The sequence below is a fragment of the Emydura macquarii genome, unplaced genomic scaffold (genome assembly GCF_026122565.2).
Source record: "Emydura macquarii macquarii isolate MOO-44397 ecotype Brisbane River unplaced genomic scaffold, CSIRO-AGI_Emac_v2 contig_2428, whole genome shotgun sequence".
Lineage (NCBI taxonomy): Eukaryota > Metazoa > Chordata > Testudines > Chelidae > Emydura > Emydura macquarii.
Genome location: NW_027132565.1, coordinates 266,562 through 286,068, shown reverse-complemented (window position 1 = coordinate 286,068; position 19,507 = coordinate 266,562). Strand labels below are relative to the sequence as shown.

The 19,507-nt window shown below is 53.0% G+C and overlaps 1 pseudogene; it reads left to right on the top strand.

The window, feature by feature from the left end:
- The first annotated feature begins 1,430 nt into the window (after positions 1–1,430).
- On the top strand, positions 1,431–19,244 carry LOC137162544 (zinc finger protein 850-like; annotated as a pseudogene).
- Positions 19,245–19,507: the final 263 nt, after the last annotated feature.

The following is a 19,507-nucleotide window of genomic DNA, read 5'->3' as shown; positions in this document are numbered from 1 at the left end:
GTCCCTCGGTCCCGGCAGCAGCAGGAGGTGACTAGAAGTGTGTCCCCCCCCCCCGCCGACATGTGGGGCCCGGCCTCTGCTGAGAGAAGCTGTCTGCGCCCAGGGTGCGGTGCTCTGCGGAGACAGGGAGGCGCCGCTCGGCGGGTTTATCGCTAGGACCCAGCGGGATCTGGGGCAGCGATGGCTGGGGTCACGGTCCGGCAGGAAGCGAACGAGCCAATCGCTCCGGCTCAGCCGGGCCGCAGCGCCTCCGGGTCCCCGGGACTCCCCGGCTCCGCTTGCAAGATCCGCTCGCAGGGAAGGTGAGAGAGACCTTCCCCCCCCCCCGCCCCAGGGAGCGGCGCCTCCCGCTGCCAGCCCGGCTGCAGAGTGTGGGCATTGCGGGGGGCAGGGAGGTGCGATGGGGCTGGGGGGGTGAGGGGGGGCGGGGCAGGCGGGGATGGGGGCAGGGGCTGCGCTGCGGGGCAGTGGGGGGCGGGTGGAGAGCTCTGGGGTGAACATGGCTGGAGTCGAGGGGAAGTCCGGGTGGGGGGTGCTGAGAAGCAAAGGGGGGATGTGGGGGAGGGGCTGGGGGGCAGGTGAGGGCTAACGGAGGCTGGGTGGGGAAGAGACCGAGAGAGGCTAATGACAAAGGGACAGTGAGCGAGAGAATGGCTCCCCCCCCCATAAGGCAGGAAGAGGTGAGGGGGGGCCTCCAGCCCAGCAGCCGGGGGGATTTTCCCCCTTTGTGGTTAAATAAGGCTGGGGGCTGGGCAGGGGAATTCAGGGCTTGGAAACTACTCAGCAAATATCCAGACACAACCTGCACCCCCCCCACACACACACACACACACACACACACACACACACACACACACCCTGCTTCCAATTTGTTACACTTGTTTACAGACAAACTCCCAATTTTGGGTGTTGTCTCCTGAATGTTTGGGCTGAGCGGGGTCCTGGCCTGATCTCTGGGCAGGATTCAGAGCTCAGCCAGGCCGGTGTCAGACCAGAGTCGCTGCCAGCTCGGGCAGGGGGTGAGGGCGGCTGGGCAAATGAGATGGGGCCCTGCCTGAGTGTCCCTGGGGGCTGCAGCGACGGGCCAGGGGGGCTCAGACATTAGCTGCTGCCAGCGGAGGGCCTGGTTATTGTTCTAGTGCCAGGCTGGCTGCAATGTCCCGTGTACGGCTGTGAGGCTGCACCATGTCACCTTCCCCGAGATGTGTCCTCCTGGCTTGAAACTTGTCCAGGCAAAACTCTCCTGGGCAGTTCACAGCTGGTCAAGGCGTGTGTAGAACAAACCCAGCTCAGCCATCCAAGAACAAAGGGTCCTAGAGCTGAGCCGCTGCCTGGGTCAGATCTGCTGCATCCTTCTGTCCTGTTGGGTGTGGGAGGGAGCCCAGGTTGAGCAGCTGCTGGCTCCTGCAGCAGGTTAGTGCTGGGGAGAGACCTTCCTTAAAGCTCCCTCATTTCCCAGCTGAGGTGGTGGGGACAGTCTCCAGTGGCTGGAACTAGCCCCCTGGGGCAGCCCCGGGTTCTGCCGACATCAGCTACTGAGCTGGACCCTCCGGGTGATGGAGAGAGACCTGGGGGAAAGTGCTGGGGCCGGGCAGGAAAGTGAGTCTGCACAAAGAGCCCCATTCAGGGACCTGCTGGTGAGTTTGCCCGGAGAGTGAGGGGCTCCTTGTGTGTCTGCAAAGCCCAGAACTGCCGCCCTCAGTGACACAGCCAGGCTCAAACCTCTGTTGGCAGTGGCCAAGGAAAGCAAACACCCACATCCATGGGGCAGTAACCAGTTCTCCCAGGGACAGAGAAGGGGAGAGAGGGACGATGATAAAAAAGGAGCCTGGGGACCGAAAGGGGCAGCAGGAGCAGTAAGTGAGGAGAGAGGTTCCCAGCTGCCATGCCTGCCCAGATCCATTCCCGGCATCCCCTGGGGCAGACAGACTTTCCTGGGAAGAAGGGGAGCAACTGGCAGAGGAAAAGCTGGTAGCTCAGTCTGCTGAAGCACTGCACTACTTGGCGGGGGCTGGGGCACTGGAGGGGGTCACATGGTCTTTGGGGACAATGTCGGGGGAGTCCCCCAAAGTGACTCCTTTGATTCTGCTCTTTTTCTAGCCTTTGGATCAGAGACTCTGTCCCTGGGAGGGTTTAAAAGTCCCGCTGGGTTTAGTTCTGCTGGGAGGGACCTGGCCTGGGTAGCAATGAAGTGAGTTTCTTCCCAGCATGGCAGAGTCCAGAGCCTGGGGGAATCGGGGTGTGAAATGGACTCAAGCCCCTTCTGACACCTCTCCAATCTCCCTGCTCACCCTGACAGGCTGAAGAGTCGCACCCAGGTTTCACTCCAGATCATCCCATCTTCCCGGGGAAATGGCTGAGGTGGAGCCGGCTCAGGTAAGGAATTTTCCGAGGGCAGCTGAGTGGGAGCGAGTGGCAGGCAGGGGACAGGGTGTGATGGAGCTGCTGATTTTCTGAGCAGGCCCGTGGCTGGGGGTGAAAATTCCTCCATCTAAAAGAGGAAACAACCCCCCTGCACGGGGCTGGGAACGTTTTCCAGACTCCCAGGGCTGCAGCCTGAACCCACTAGCCAGAGGCTGCTGTAAAACAGGAAGGACAGCTGTTGGGATTCCTGTCCCACCCTGTCCCAGTCCCCTGCTCTGAGCTCAGCTTCCCATATCAGCCTGTGGCCAAGAAGTGTGTGGTAAAAAAGAAAATCCAACCCTCCTTCATCTGCTGGAGGGACAAGGAGCTCTCACTTTCTCCCCACCCCCTGAAGCCTCCTGGCTGCTCTGAGCAGGGTGGGGTGGGATTCTGCTAGTCCGGCATTTCCAGAGCCTCTCTCTCTTTGGCCTTTTCCCCCTGGGATTAGGGGGATTGTGGCGGGGGCTTCAGATGGTAAGTGGAGATTTTTTTTTTTTCAGATGCCGGTGACTTTCGAGGAAGTGGCTGTGTATTTCACCCAGGGGCAGGGGGCTCTGCTGGACCTCGAGCAGCGAGCCCTCTATAGGAACGTCATGCAAGAGAATTATGGGAATGTGACCTCGCTGGGTAAGGGATTCCTGTGCCCTCGGTTCTTATAAGCCGTGGGATCTGCATTTCTAAATCTGGTCAGGTTCTTCCCTGGTCAGTTAGATTGGAGGGGAATCGGTTGCATAATCCAGAGCTGCACTGTGAGACGGACTTGCATCTCTCTACCCCCTCCCATGGGACCAGGGGTCAAAATCTTGTGGACATGCTAACTCGTCCCCATCCCTCCAGCTTTCAAGGGGGCAGAAGCCGTGTATTGTCTTCTCTGTCTCGTTTCTCACTCACACACAGAATCTCTGTTCACCTCCCTTCTTGGGACTCGCTCCAGCCATGGGGAGGGCTCTGGGCTCTGCAGGTTTAGAAACAGGCAGGGGTTTAGCTCCAGAGCTGTGTGTGCGTCAGCAAGGCCCCCAGAGCGCACAGATCCTGGGAACTCCTATTGAGGACATGACAGTTCCCCACACCTCCCTCATCATCTGCTTCTCCCAGGGGGCTCAGTGACCATGTTCCGATTCTCTTGGATTCCAAGTTCCCTCAGCACAGCATGGGGACAGGTTCATGAAATCATCTTTGTGCTGAATATGCCTCCAGCTCTCTGTGCACCCTGATCTTCTCTGATTTCTCCCCGGAGTAGGATTTCCCGTTTCCAAACCAGAGCTGATTGCCCAGCTTGAACGAGGAGAGGAGCCGTGGGTGCCCGATCTCCAGGCCTGTGCTGAAAGGGAGATCCCGAGAGGCAGCCACACGGGTGAGGACTCAGTGAAACTGACACAGAAGCCACCTGCAGATGGAAGGAAAAAGCTGAGAATCCCAAAAATGTGGTGTGAGCAAGCGCCCTGAGTTCCACCTCATTTCCCCAGGTCATGGCTGTTTGGCAGTAGATATCACACGTGGTTTTCCACTCATCCTGTTAGCTGCAGGAGTTTCCTTCCCAACTTTACTGCCCTGTGAGTGTTTGGGTGGGTGGTGGAGGCAGAATCTGATTGCTCGGTCTTCACAACTTTAAGGTGTTGGGTTTTCTATTTGTGCTGTTCCTCTTTCTCCCCCACACAATGACTGAGTGTCTGGATTGTCTCTCCCAGCAGGTGATGAGATAGTGAGTGACAAGGAGGAGAATCAACGCAAGGAAGTTCCTGGGGAAGTGGAGCCACAGGGGAACTTTCTGAGAAGAGCTGAAGGGAATTTTTCCCAGTGCTTGGAAGAGGGAGAAAACCGGGGAAATCAGCAGAGTTCAGAGAGTCTTCTGGGAAACCACCGAAGGAAGGAAGTGGATGAATCTATTAAATGTGGGGGAGGATTCAAGGATCCAAAGGAAACCACAGCCCAGCAGACCAGTGCCAAGGAAGAGAAACCCTATCACTGTCTCAAATGTGGGAAAGGATCCATTGTGAGATCAGACCTAGTTACAGCTCAGAGAATCCATACGGGAGAGAAACCCCTTCAATGCATGGACTGTGGGAAAGGCTTCAATAACAGGTCAGACCTTAATAATCAGGGGAGAAACCACATAGGTGAGAAACCCCACCAGTGCCTCGAGTGTGGGAAAGGTTTTAATTGGAAGTCAGCACTAATTAGACATGAGAGATTCCACACAGGAGAGAGACCCTATAAATGCTTGCACTGTGGAAAACGTTACACACAGAGATCAACTCTTATTAGACATCAGACAATCCACAAAGAGGAGACACCCCATAAGTGCTTGGATTGTGGGAAAAGTTTCAGAAACAGATCAACCCTTGTTTTACATCAGAGAACCCACACAGGAGAGAGACCCCATAAGTGCTTGGACTGTGAGAAAAGTTTCACACAAAGATCATACCTTATTAGACATCAGGCAGTCCACACAAATGAGAGACTGCATAAGTGCTTGGACTGTGGGAAAAGTTTCACACGAAGATCACACCTTATTAGACATCAGACAGTCCATGCAGAAGGGAGACCCCATAAGTGCTTGAACTGTGAGAAAAGTTTTAGAAACAGATCAGCTCTTGTTACACATCAGGCAAATCACACAGGAGAGAAACCCCATAGGTGCTTGGACTGTGGGAAAAGTTACACACGGAGATCAGCCCTTGTTACACATCAGAGAACCCACACAGGAGAGAAACCCCATAAATGCTTGGATTGTGGAAAAAGTTTCAGGAGCAGATCAGTGCTTGTTTTACATCAGAGAATCCACACAGGAGAGAGACCCCATAAGTGCTTTCACTGTGAGAAAAGTTTCACACAAAGATCATGCCTTATTAAACATCTGGCTCTCCACACAGGAGAGAGACCCCATAAGTGCTTGGACTGTGGTAAAAGTTACACACAGAGATCAGCCCTTGTTACACATCGGGCAATCCACACAGGAGAGAGACCCCATAAGTGCTTGTACTGTGGAAAAAGTTTCATATGGCAATCAGGCCTTGTCTTACATCTTAAAACCCACACGGGAGAGAGACCCCATAAGTGCTTGAACTGTGAGAAAAGTTTCACACAAAGATCATACCTTCTTAGACATCAGACAGTCCACACAGAAGGAACACACCATACGTGCTTGGACTGTGAGAAAAGTTTCACACGGAGATCAGGTCTTGTTGCACATCAGGCAATCCACACAGGAAAGAGACCCCATAAGTGTTTGTACTGTGAAAAAAGTTTCACATGGCGATCAGGTCTTGTTGCCCATCAGGCAACCCATACAGGAGAGAGACCACATAAGTGTTTGGCCTGTGGGAAATGTTTCATACAGCAATCACACCTTATTAGACATCAGACAGTCCACACAGGAGAGAGACCATATAAGTGTTTGGCGTGTGGGAAAAGCTTCAGTAACAGCTCAAACCTTACTAACCATCAGAAAATCCACATGAGGGAAAGACCCTATAAATGCTTTGATTGCGGGAACAGTTTCAGGTGGAAGTCAGCCCTTAAAATACATCGGAGAATGCACACAGGCGAGAGACCCCATACGTGCGCCGACTGTGGGAAAAGTTTCACACAAAGATCAGCACTTGTTGCGCATCAGGCAATCCACATAGGAACGAGACCCTATAAATGCTTGGAGTGTGGGAAAAGTTTCAGTTGGAAGTCAACTCTTATAGTGCATCAGAGAATCCACACAGGAGAGCGACCCCATAAGTGCGCTGACTGTGGGAAAAGTTTCATACAGAGAGCAGCTCTTACTAGGCATCAGAGAATCCACACAGGAGAGAGACCCTATGAATGTCTCAAGTGTGGGAATTGTTTCAGTTGGAAGTCAGATCTCGTAACACATGAGAGAATCCACACAGGTGAGAGACCCCATAAGTGCTCCGACTGTGGGAAAAGCTTTAGTGGCAGCTCACAACTCACTCAACATCGGAGGACCCACACAGGAGAAAGACCCTATAAATGCCTTGAGTGTGGGAAAAGCTTCACTGGGAGCTCTCACCTTATTGCACATCACAGAATTCATACTGGAGATAAACCTCAGAAATGCCACAACTGTGGGAAATGTTTCAGATGGAAGTCGGATCTTATAACACATCAGAGAATCCACACGGGAGAGAGACCCCATGAGTGCTCGGACTGTGGGAAAAGTTTCACAAACAGATCAGCCCTTATTAGACATCAGGCAGTGCACACAGGAGAGAGACCCCATCAGTGCTTGGACTGTGGGAAAAGTTTTTTACGAAGATCATGCCTTATTACCCATCAGGCAATCCACACAGGAGAGAGACCCCATCAATGCTTGGACTGTCAGAAATGTTTTACACAGAGATCAGCCCTTCTTAGACATCAGGCAATCCACACAGGAGAGAGACCGCATAAGTGTTTGGACTGCGGGAAAAGTTTCATACGAAGATCACACCTCATTAAACATCAGGGAATCCACAACGGTGTGGGAGACCCTAAGAATAGTTTGACTGCAGGAAAAGGTTCAGGCCAAGCCCACCACCCATCAGTGATGCACAGAACCAAAAGACCTTGAATGTGGGGGAAGCTTCATTTGATGATCCCGTAGTATCAGGCATCAGCAAATCTGCACAGGGAAGAAACCTCTGAGATGTCCTCAGCGTGGAAAATGCTCCAGGTGGAGCTAATAGCATATCAGAGATGAGAGATTCCTCCACACAGCAGGGAAGTTCTTTCAGTGCCCTGACTAGGGATGGACATGGTAGAAAATCCATTTCCTAGTTCCCACACCCATCAGGGGCATTTGATTCTCAAGGATCCAGCTGCTCATCCCTGGGATGAGGATACAGCATCAACTGAGCATCAGCTGGTCAGTGACCCTCTGCCTCCTCTAAGCAAACCCCAGACAGGGGAGGAGAAGCACTGATCAATCCCTCCTCCCTGCTGCAGCCCTGGAGGGGGAAGGGAGAGAGAGAAACTCCTCCAGATGCTCCCTCTGCCTGGCTGAAGTTCCTCCCTCTCCCTTCCCTTCCCAGATGGGATCCCCCTTCATGGAGATTAGGAGAAAGACACTTGGGTCAGGCTCCACATTCACTCTAGACACTTCCCCCATTCTCCATCTCCCACCAGCCCCTGGGCTGGGCTCCCCCTCCCCCGAGCCAAAGCGATTTCATGCAGATTGAGCTTCCCTAGGGGCTGGCAGTTCTATATCTTCCTAATCCCCCAGGGCGCTGGGTTCTGGTGGGTGAAATATTGAGGGACCAGGAGGGATGTGTTTGGGGGAGGAAAACGGAGATTCAATGGATGAGCTGAGTGCTGGGATTATTGGGTGTTTGGGCACCATGGGCTAAGAAGAGAGGGGAGCACAGGGGTAGAGAGATGCTGCCTCTTATCCCTCACCCCCTCTGCCCCTTCTCCCTGCCCCCTCTGCGCCAGTGAGAGGGACACATTTCCACAGCGCCTTTTGTGGGATGCCTAGAGATCCTCACCTCTGCCTCCGCAGCATCAGCCTTCAAGCGACCATCTGGGCTAGGAAAATGGTTGGGATTAGCCAGCACATTTCCTCTGCCCCCCCAACACTCTTCCTAGGTAAACTGACCCTCAGTATATTGAGTGTTGTGGTCCCCCCCTTCTCCGAGTGCTAGTCCCTGAGTTCCCCCTTTGGGGCCAGATTGTCTCATTCCCAGATAGTCTCACATTACTCCAGGCCGTGCTGAAAAGCATGTATTGACTGTAGATTTTCTCCTTATGGACCAGAATTAAATAGATGCTAAACAAGTTGGAGCAGAGATAGTAAAATGGTGGATTTAGCTTCTGTGTTTTTGGAAGGCAATGGGATGAGTCCGAAGGATTCCCTCCTTCCCACGTTGCTGTCACACTCCACCCTCGACACAGCCTCCCTTTCCAAGCGATGGAGAGTTTTAACCAGCCTCCTTTCTTCCCCTCCACTTCCCAAAGTGTCAGTTACCACCATGTCCTTGGCTCTCCATGCTTAGGAATCGGTGTTGATTTCCATGATCCTAATCAGACTCCTGAGGGCTGGAGAAGCAAATGTCACAGAGCTGGGGAGGAGTGGAAGGGAATCCAAATGAACATCAAAAAGCAGTTGGACCTTTCTTCATCTAATACCCATTTCCATCTACTGGTAAAATTCCTTCCAGGCTTTTCCTGTTCTAGTCCAGGTCACTTGTCAATGGGAATTTTTTTTTGTTTCTTCTTTCTTTTATGATGATGATGCTAAAACCTTTATAATTAAAACAACCAAAGAACACTAAAGCAGGTTTTGCAATGTCAGAAGAAAATGGATACATTTATTTTGCTGATTTTGAGTCTCCACATTCTCTGGGATATCGCTTTCCGATTGTGAAAGTGTTTTTTGTAGCCCACCCTCTATTGTGGTTTTTTATCTCTTCCTGAAGATTGTTGGGTCACGTTGTTTGCTACTAATTTAGTTTGACAAGATCTCACTCAGATTTATTGAGGACTTCCTGAGACAAATGCTCATTTGCCGGAATAGTCCAGTTTTATTCTATTTTAACCTTTTGCTACCCTTTGTGAAGGGAGTTTTGTTTTATTTGAAGAATGACAATGATCAGTATCTCCCAGCACAAAACAAAGGGTGAGTGCTAGATTCACACTCCAAGACGCAGTGACTGAGACAGGGGACTGCAGTTGCTGCCGGATTCCTGCAGTGATGGGAGTTAGGGCTTACCTACACTTAAAACGCTGCAGTGGCGCCACCGTAGAGTTGCAAAGAAGACACGACACAGACTGATGGGACGGGTTCTCTTCTGCCATTGGCCTACTCCACCTCCCCAAGCGGTGGTAGCTATGTCAACAGGGGAAGCCAGGAGTTAGGTTGGTATAACTGCCTTACTTAGGGGTGTGGATTTTCCATGCAGCTGAGTGAGCTAGTTACACTGACATCAGCTGCTAGTGTAGACCAAGCCTCAGTCAGGAGGAGAGGGTGACGGGGGGAGGAGCACAGAGCTGGGAAATGGCCGTGTTTGCTTCTCAGAGGCAGAGAGCTGAGGCCGAAAACTGTGAGTTCCCTGCCTCAGAGCCAGAGAGAGACTAGAACTGGCCTAGGAGTGTCCTGTGAAGCTGCTCCTGAAATCTGACAGCCCAAGAATGATGGGGGAGGGGCCGCATCTCCTGATTGCTGCGATGACCAGGTTGGCACAGACAAGAAGGGAGCCGGGAATGTCAGCAGACCTGGGCAGCCCTGAAGCCAGGCCGACCCCCATCACTGAGGCTGAAGGGAGATGAGGAGCCTGACAGCCCAACTGGTCACCCCCCGCCCCATCGACCGCAGTGTCCTGTGTGGGGCAGAGACAGACTCTGTTGTACCCACTCACCCCACACTCTCCCTCTAACCTGAGCTCTTTGGATATCCTGCCCGGAGTGTTTGCTGTAGTGACTGGGTCCTAGCGTCTCTCATGGCTTCTCTGCACGTTTCTACCCATTTATTAGAGTTGCTCTGTTGCTGGTGCATGTGGGAGTTGGGTGTAGGGCTGGGCTGGGGAAGGGAATCTGTCTGTCTTCATCATTTGAAATAATAAAGTAGAATTTATTTTCTCCCACTTCCAGTGTCCGGTGTTCTGCATTCAATGGCTGCCAACTCCAGAGGGAAGGTTGAAGGCAGAAGCAATGCTAACATGGTCTGGGATAGAAATGCATAGTGAGGTCACCCAACCAACCTCACTCACCCCTGCCCTGTCATAGGCTCTGTCAAAGTTTCCTTTTAGTTCAAACTTTCTGAAATCTTATGCCTACTTCCTTGATCCAAGGACAAATCAGGAATAATCTGACTGGGTTCAGAGGCTCATTCTCTCCCTAAACCAGGAGTAATCCCCCTGGAACTCCTTGAACTGACTACACCAGTGTGAAGCTGTTGTGAGAGGAAAATCAGGCCCTTGCCTCCAAAGGTGTTAGCAGGAAACATAGTCACAAACAGAGCGGTACTGCCAATTGTTCTCCGCTGAGACGCAGAGTTCGTGGTTTGAGATCTCAGTGAGGAGCAGGAAGCAGGCGGACAAGCCGGTGTCTGCAAAGCTGTTTATTCAAGCTGCAAGCAATACAAATCAGGCACTTCCCACAGTCAGAGAGGGGAAGCCCATTTCTCCCTGTCACGTAAGCAGGCTGCGCTAGGAACCAACTTGCCCGGAGCACCTGCTGGATCCTCCACAGGTCTACGGGGACTTCCAGCTTCCGCATATTCTCCCTGTCATGCTATAACCCATTCTGCTCTAATTATTGGTCCTCTATTGATCCACTAAAGGATTGGCTATTGACACTTGTTTTTCCTTGTATGATTGGTGCACTTTTGCACCCAATCAGCTATCACTTTCCTCTAAACCCCCCCCCCCCGCCTTCCCCGCCTCCGTCATGCACTATTTCGATTCCATTTATGGTATATGCATGCAATCTTACCAGATATAAAAAGCCAATCTGTTAAGCAAAAACAGTACAGGTGTTTCCTACATTAACTGCCTCTGAGCCGCTTGAAGCCAGGTTTGTGGTTAGCTCACTTCCTCTTTCTCTTGTGTTCAGAGCTACGTCACACTGGGCATAGCTGCTGTTGTTTATACTACTTTGGGCCGAGCTATTGCCAGGAGCCACTTCAGGCCGAGTTGTGGCCGCCTATTTTGCATTCGTGTTCCAATTTTCTGGCGGGCCCTACACCAGCCCCACGAGTTCAAAACTCACGGCAGACCCCCCAGACCCCTGATGGCCAGGGAGGGAGGAGAAGAAGAGAGAGAACAGACTCTAACTAAAATTCACAGCAGGAACGGAAACAAGATTTGCCCTTGCCCTGACCCCGTTCCCTGTGTGGAAGAAAAGCCGGTGCACACCAATGTCAGCTTGCAGAGCTTCTAGGGCGAAGTTTAATTCAAGACATTGCAAGGAGAGGGGGACATGAACCCACAGAGTCTCCTCCTCAGTCCAGTCAACCCCCTAATCCCTGTTAGTACAGAGGCAACATATTCTTCAGTGTCATTCCCTTAAAGGCATAACCAGTCAGCCACGCAGTTCACCACAGCCCTTGTGGGTTTCCTGCTACTCTCCAAGTTTAGGGGGAACTGACACTTGCAATATCTTTGTTCATCTTGCCCCATTTCCTCATCAGCAAACGAGGCTGCAATTCACACATGAAGCGCTTCTGACAGTTACACTTCTCAGCAGATTCTCACTCCTTCTTCCACCCTTCCCCATAAGACACACTTTCCTTGGCCAGAGTTTAAGGCCTAAACAGTTTACTTCCACCCCTGTAACTTAGCCTGGCCACTTCTCCAGCTTTTAACTCTTTATTCTCCTACAATTGTCTTTCAAAGTCCTTTGGTGGTAAAACTGCCCAGGGGCAAAGTGTGTCCCGGGGGTGGTGTCACCACCCAGAAACGTGTCCCCTCCCCGCTGCTCCGGGCAGCCTGTGGCCGAGCAGGACCCATCACCCCCGTGTCCTCGAGCACATTGTGACTGTCTGCAGCAATGCCCGGACTCCTGCACAGAAACGCCCCTTCTCCCCCTCCCCGCAGCTGGGGTCTCCTTCCTGCTGCCCCTTGGCCCGGCGGCTTCGATGCACGATGCGCCCTTTGATGCTGAGAGAGGCGGCCAAGGTCTCGGGGACGGGTGGGCCCAGGAGGCAGGTGTGGGGCAGGGCGGCTGCCGGGAATCCCTCGGGCGCTAGGACCCAGGAGCAGCTGGGCTGCGGCGGTGGCAATGATCGCGGGCGGAGCTCGTAGCGGCAGCAGCACAGGCGGCTCCAGGCTCCCGGGGCTGGTTCGCTGCTGCTGCGACTCTGGGTCCGGCTCCCGGCGAGATCCGAGCCCGGCGGCGGCTGCTGGGTCCGGTGACTGGGGCGGTGACATCCCCGCTGCGCCCCACCCAGGACAGAGACCCCAGCCTGGCCAGGCCCTTCCCGGCCCCGCTCGCAGGGAAGGTAAGAGAGACCTTCCCCCCCCCCCCGCCCCAGGGAGCGGCGCCTCCCGCTCCCAGCCCGGCTGCAGGGTGTGGGCAGTGCGGGGGGCAGGGAGGTGCGATGGGGCAGGGGGGTGATGGGGTGCGGGGCAGGCCGGGATGGGGGCAGGGGCTGCGCTGCGGGGCAATGGGGGGCGGATGGAGAGCTCTGGGGTGAACATGGCTGGAGTCGAGGGGAAGTCCGGGTGGGGGGTGCTGAGAAGCAAAGGGGGGATGTGGGGGAGGGGCTGGGGGGCAGGTGAGGGCTAAGGGAGGCTGGGTGGGGAAGAGACCGAGAGAGGCTAATGACAAAGGGACAGTGAGCGAGAGAATGGCTCCCCCCCCCCATAAGGCAGGAAGAGGGTGAGGGGGGGCCACCAGCCCAGCAGCCGGGGGGATTTTCCCCCTTTGTGGTGAAATAAGGCTGGGGGCTGGGCAGGGGAATTCAGGGCTCGGAAACTACTCAGCAAATATCCAGACAAACCTGCACCCCCCCCCCCCACACACACACATACACAGACCCTGCTTCCAATTTGTTACACTTGTTTACAGACAAACTCCCGATTTTGGGTGTCGTCTCCTGAATGTTTGGGCTGAGCGGGGTCCTGGCCTGATCTCTGGGCAGGATTCAGAGCTCAGCCAGGCCGGTGTCAGACCAGAGTCGCTGCCAGCTCGGGCAGGGGGTGAGGGCGGCTGGGCAAATGAGATCGGGCCCTGCCTGAGTGTCCCTGGGGGCTGCAGTGACGGGCCAGGGGGGCTCAGACATTAGCCGCTGCCAGCGGAGGGCCTGGTTATGGCTAAGGCGGAGGAGGCGGGTGTCTGTGCCTCTCCCCCTGCTGGAAAAACAAGGAGAATTGTGTGGCACTTTAAAGACTAACAAATGTAATTTCAGCAGGCATAAGCTTTCGTGAGTCTCAGCTCACTTCCTCAGGTGCAGTAGGTAGAAATGATACAGCAAAGAGGTGACATAGAGGCATCATAGACATATACAAGCGCATAGAGAACAATGGGGGAGGTGGATGAAAGCCACGTACTTGAGGCCTAATGACAACCATTGAGTAGGAGGTGAGAATGGGTGAGCAAAGCAATTTACCTCTTGTAATGAGCGAGCCATTCCAAATCCCTGTTTAAAGCCAGTTTGAATGTGTCGAGTTTGCAGATCATTTCTAACTCAGCAGCTTCTCTTTGAAGTCTGCTTTTGGAGGGTTTTTCTAGGAGAACTACAGCAACTTTCAGGTCAGCGACAGTGTGTCCTGGGAGACTGAAGTGCTCTCCCACTGGTTTATGGATGTTGTTATTTTTTATGTCTGATTTGTGTCCATTTATCCTTGTGCGCAGTGACAGTCCGGTTTGGCCAATGTACATGGCGGAGGGGCATTGCTGGCACATGATGGCATATATCACGTTAGTAGATGTGCAGGTGAATGAGCTCCTGATGGCGTGGCTGATGTGGTTAGGACCTGTGATGGTGTCACTAGAGTCGATGTGCGGGCAGAGCTGGCAACGGGGTTTGTTGCAGGGGTAGGTTCCTGGGTTGGACTTTTTGTAGGGTGTATGTTTTCTGGTGAGTATTTGCTTCAGGTTGGAGGGCTGTCTGAAAGCCAGGATGGGTCTGTCACCCACTGCCTGAGCGAGAGACGGATCATCTGCTAGGATAGGTTGTAGATCTTTAATGATGTCTTCGAGAGATTTTAGCTGGGGAGACGCCCTGCACCCCATGCTCAGCCCCTCCTAGTGTCATTGTGTGTGCTCTAGTGCACAGCGTGGCACGCGGGCTGTCTTCTGCAGGCTGGGGATGGACAGCTCAGTATTGTTCTAGTGCCAGGCTGGCTGCAATGTCCCGTGTACGGCTGTGAGGCTGCACCATGTCACCTTCCCCGAGATGTGTCCTCCTGGCTTGAAACTTGTCCAGGCAAAACTCTCCTGGGCAGTTCACAGCTGGTCAAGGCGTGTGTAGAACAAACCCAGCTCAGCCATCCAGGGACAAAGGACTGGCCTGGGCAGTCCAGATTGCCCCGGGGACTGGGGAACCTACTCACAGTAGGAGAGTCCAAGAGCTGAGCCGCTGCCTGGGTCAGATCTGCTGCATCCTTCTGTCCTGTTGGGTGTGGGAGGGAGCCAGGCTGAGCAGCTGCTGGCTCCTGCAGCAGGTTAGTGCTGGGGAGAGACCTTCCTTAAAGCTTCCTCATTTCCCAGCTGAGGTGGTGGGGACAGTCTCCAGTGGCTGGAACTAGCCCCCTGGGGCAGCCCCAGGCTCTACCGACATCAGCTACTGAGCTGGACCCTCCGGGTGATGGAGAGAGACCTGGGGGAAAGTGCTGGGGCCGGGCAGGAAAGTGAGTCTGCACAAAGAGCCCCATTCAGGGACCTGCTGGTGAGTTTGCCCAGAGAGTGAGGGGCTCCCTGTGTGTCTGCAAAGCCCAGAACTGACGCAGCCAGGCTCAAACCTCTGTTGGCAGTGGCCAAGGAAAGCAAACGCCCACGTCCATGGGGCAGTAACCCGTTCTCCCAGGGATAGAGAAGGGGAGAGAGGGAAGATGATAAAAAAGGAGCCTGGGGACCGAAAGGGGCAGCAGGAGCAGTAAGTGAGGAGAGAGGTTCCCAGCTGCCATGCCTGCCCAGATCCATTCCCGGCATCCCCTGGGGCAGACAGACTTTCCTGGGAAGAAGGTGAGCAGCTGGCAGAGGAAAAGCTGGTAGCTCCGTCTGCTGAAGCACTGCACTACTTGGCGGGGGCTGGGGTGCTGGAGGGGGTCACATGATCTTTGGGGACAATGTCGGGGGAGTCCCCAAAGTGACTCCTTTGATTCTCCTCTTCTTGTAGCCTTTGGATCAAAGACTCTGTCCCTGGGAGGGTTAAAATGTCCTGCTGGGTTTAGTTCTGCTGGGAGGGACCTGGCCTGGGTAGTAATAAAGTGAGTTTCTTCCCAGCATGGCAGAGTCCAGAGCCTGGGGGAATCGGGGTGTGAAATGGACTCAAGCCCCTCCTGAAACCTCTCCAATCTCCCTGCTCACCCTGACAGGTTGAAGAGTTGCACCCAGGTTTCACTCCAGATCGTCCCATCTTCCCAGGGAAATGGCTGAGGTGGAGCCGGCTCAGGTAAGGGATTTTCAGAGGGCAGCTGAGGGAGAGAGTGGCAGGGAGGGGACAGGGTGTGATGGAGCCGGTGATTTTCTGAGCAGGCCCGTGGCCGGGGATGAAAATTCCTCCATCTAAAAGAGGAAACAATCCCCCTGTACGGGGCTGTGAACGTTTTCCAGACTCCCAGGGCTGCAGCCTGAACCCACTAGCCAGAGGCTGCTGTAAGACAGGAAGGGAAGCTGTTGGGATTCCTGTCCCACCCTGTCCCTGTCCCCTGCTCTGAGCTCCGCTTCCAATATCAGACTGTAGCCAATAAGTGTGTGGTAAAGGAGAAGACCAGCCCTCCTTCATCTGCTGGAGGGACAAGGAGCTCTCACTTTCTCCCTGTAGAAGAGTAAAGAGTTAAAAGCTGGACAAGTGATCAGGCCTAAGCCACAGGGAATGGAATCATGGCACAGGTAAAAACCTTGTTTCTGTTACTGGTGTGAATTGCCGCTAGAGTCTGTTCTCTCTCTCCTTTCCCTCCCTTCCTAGCCATTTGCACAAGGAGTGAGACTAACAAATAACTGTTCTCCTTCTGTTCAAGGTCTTTGGTGGGAACAGAGCGTTGTCCTCTTTCCCTCCCTTACACACAATATGTTTTAAAGAATGTTAGTAAGTTTCAAGGTAATGTGCCTGGGCTCTGTGCAATAATCCTGTAAGCAACACACAGGGGCGGGTATAATTGTATTCATCCTGTAGTTATTAATATTCATTTGATAGGTGTCAATGTAACCAAATAACGGTCTGCGAGAAGTGGCTGGGAATGTGTACACACTGACATGCTCTTATGGGTAAAAGGATTGTAAAGTAACCCCATCTTTGCTCACTGCCGGCGTCGAGGTGGAACGAGCAGGCAATAAAAGGTTCTGTCTCCCCAATCCACCCCCAGGACAACCTGTTTGATTATTTCTAACACTCCCCACCCCCTGAAGCCTCCTGACTGCTCTGAGCAGGGTGGGGTGGGATTCCGCTACTCCGGCCTTTCCAGAGCGTCTCTCTTTTTGGCCTTTCTCCCCCATCACTAGGGGAGTTCTGGCTGGGGTAGCAGATGGTGAGTGGAGACTTTTGTTGTTTCAGATGCCGGTGACCTTCGAGGAGGTGGCTGTGTATTTCACCCAGGGGCAGGGGGCTCTGCTGGACCCCGCTCAGAGAGCCCTCTACAGGGATGTTATGCAGGAGAATTACAAGAATGTGACCTCGCTGGGTAAGGGATTCTTGTCCCATCAGTTATTAGAAGCCGTGGGGTCTGCATTTCCAAATCTGCTCAGGGTCTTCCCTGGTCAGTTACATTGGAGGGGAATTGCTTCCATAATCCAGAGCTGCACTGTGACAGGGACTTGCATATCTCTACCCCCTCCCATGGGACCAAGGGGTCAAAACCTTGTGGCCATGCTAACTCGTCCCCATCCCTCCAGCTTCAAGGGGGCAGAAGCCGTGTATTGTCTTCTCTGTCTCGTTTCTCACTCGCACACAGGATCCCTGTTCACCTCCCTTCTTGGGACTCGCTCCAGCCATGGGGAGGGCTCTGGGCTCTGCAGATTTAGAAACAGGCAGGGCTTTAGCTCCAGGACTGGGTGTGCATCAGCAAGGCCCCCAGAGCGCACAGATCCTGGGAACTCCTATTGAGGACATGACAGTTCCCCACACCTCCCTCATCATCTGCTTCTCCCAGGGGGCTCAGTGATCATGTTCCGATTCTCTTCTATTCATTTTCCCTCAGCACAGCATGGGGACAGGTTCATGAAATCATCTTTGTGCTGAATATGCCTCCAACTCTCTGTGCACCCTGATCTTCTCTGATTTCTCCCCCGAGCAGGATTTCCCGTTCCCAAACCAGACCTGATTGCCCGGCTTGAACGAGGAGAGGAGCCGTGGGTGCCCGATCTCCAGGCTTGTGCTGAAAGGGAGATCCCGAGAGGCAGTCACACGGGTGAGGACTCAGTGACACTGACACAGAAGCCACCTGCAGATGGAAGGAAAAAGTTGAGAATCCCAAAAATGTGGTGTGAGCAAGCGCCCTGAGTTCCACCTCATTTCCCCAGGTCATGGCTGTTTGGCAGTAGATATCACGCGTGGTTTTCCACTCATCCTGTTAGCTGCAGGAGTTTCCTTCCCAACTTTACTGCCCTGTGAGTGTTTGGGTGGGTGATGGAGGCAGAATCTGATTGCTCGGTCTTCACAACTTTAAGGTGTTGGGTTTTCCATTTGTACTCTTCCTCTTTCTCCCCGACACAATGACTGAGTGTCTGGATTGTCTCTCCCAGCAGGTGATGAGATAGTGAGTGACAAGGAGGAAGAGAATCAACACCAGCAAGTTCCTGGGGAAGTGGAGCCGCACGGGAACTTTTTGAGAAGAGCTGAAGGGAATTTTTCCCAGTGCTTGGAAGAGGGAGAAAACCGGGGAAATCAGCAGAGTTCAGAGAGACTTCTGGGAAACCACCCAAGGAAGAAAGTGGATGAATCTATTAAATGTGGGGGAGGATTCAAGGAAATCACAGCTCAGCAGACAAATCCCAAGGAAGACAAACCCTATCACTGTCTCAAATGTGGGAAAGGTTTCAGTTGGAAGTCAGCACTAATTAGACATGAGAAAATCCACACAGAATGGAGACTACATAAATGCTTGAACTGTAAGAAAAGTTTTGCATACAGATCAGCCCTTATTATTCATCAGAGAATACACACAGGAGAGAGTCCCCATAAGTGCTTGGACTGTGAGAAATGTTTTACACATAGATCAGCCCTTGTTAGACATCTGGTAACCCACACAGGGGAGAGACCCCATAAGTGCTTGGATTGTGGGAAATGTTTTTCACAAAGATCATCCCTTATTATACATCGGGCAACGCACACAGGAGAGAGACGCCATAAGTGCTTGGACTGTGGGAAAAGGTTTACAGATGGATCAGCTCTTATTATACATCGAGCAAAGCACACAGGAGAGAGACCCTATAAGTGCTTCGACTGTGAGAAAAGTTTCGCATACAGATCAGCCCTTATTAATCATCAGAGAATACACACAGGGGAGAGACCCTATAAGTGCTGGGACTGTGGGAAACGTTTTATAGATAGATCAGCCCTTGTTAGACATCAGGCAATCCACACGGGGAAGAGACCCCATCAGTGTTTTGACTGTGGGAAAAGTTTCGCACGAAGTTCACACCTCATTGGTCATCAGAGAATCCACACAGGAGAGAGACCCTATAAGTGTTTGGACTGTGGGAAACGTTTCATACAAAGTTCACACCTTAGTACTCATCAGAGAATACACACAGGAGAGAGAGCCCATCACTGCTTGGATTGTGGGAAATGCTTTGAACAAAGATCAGACCTTATTATACATCAGGCAACCCACACAAGGGAGAGACCCCATAAGTGCTTGGACTGTAGGAGAAGTTTCACATTCAGATCAGGCCTTATTAGACATCAGGCAATGCACACAGGAGACAGAACCCATAAGTGCTTGGAGTGTGGGAAATGTTTTGCACGAAGATCATCCCTTGTTAGACATCAGGCAACTCACACAGGGGAGAGACCCCATAAGTGCTTGGATTGTGGGAAATGTTTCGCACGAAGATCACACCTCATTCGACATCAGGGAATCCACACAAGATCTAAGCACTGATCAGCACCTTCTCCCTGCTGCAGCCCTGGCTGATGGACCACAGGTGGGGGAGGCAGAGAGAGAAACTCCTCCAGATGCTCCCTCTGCCTGGCTGAAGTTCCTCCCTCTCCCTTCCCTTCCCAGCTGGGATCCGCCTTTCATGGAGATTAGGAGGAAGACACTTGTTAGGCTCCACATTCACACTAGACACTTCCACCATCCTCCATCTTCCACCAGCCTCTGGGCTACCTATGGGGTACGGCCTTCTGGATCAGAGGGTACCAACGCAGCAAAGCAATTAAAAAGTTATTGGCCTTTCAGAGCCACCTGGCGAACAACCCTCGGGGAAAAGAAGTAGCTAGAGGGAACTGGACCTCTGCCACCCTATTGCAAGCGAATGTCGGGGGTGGGTGCAAATGGGAATGGTCCCAAGA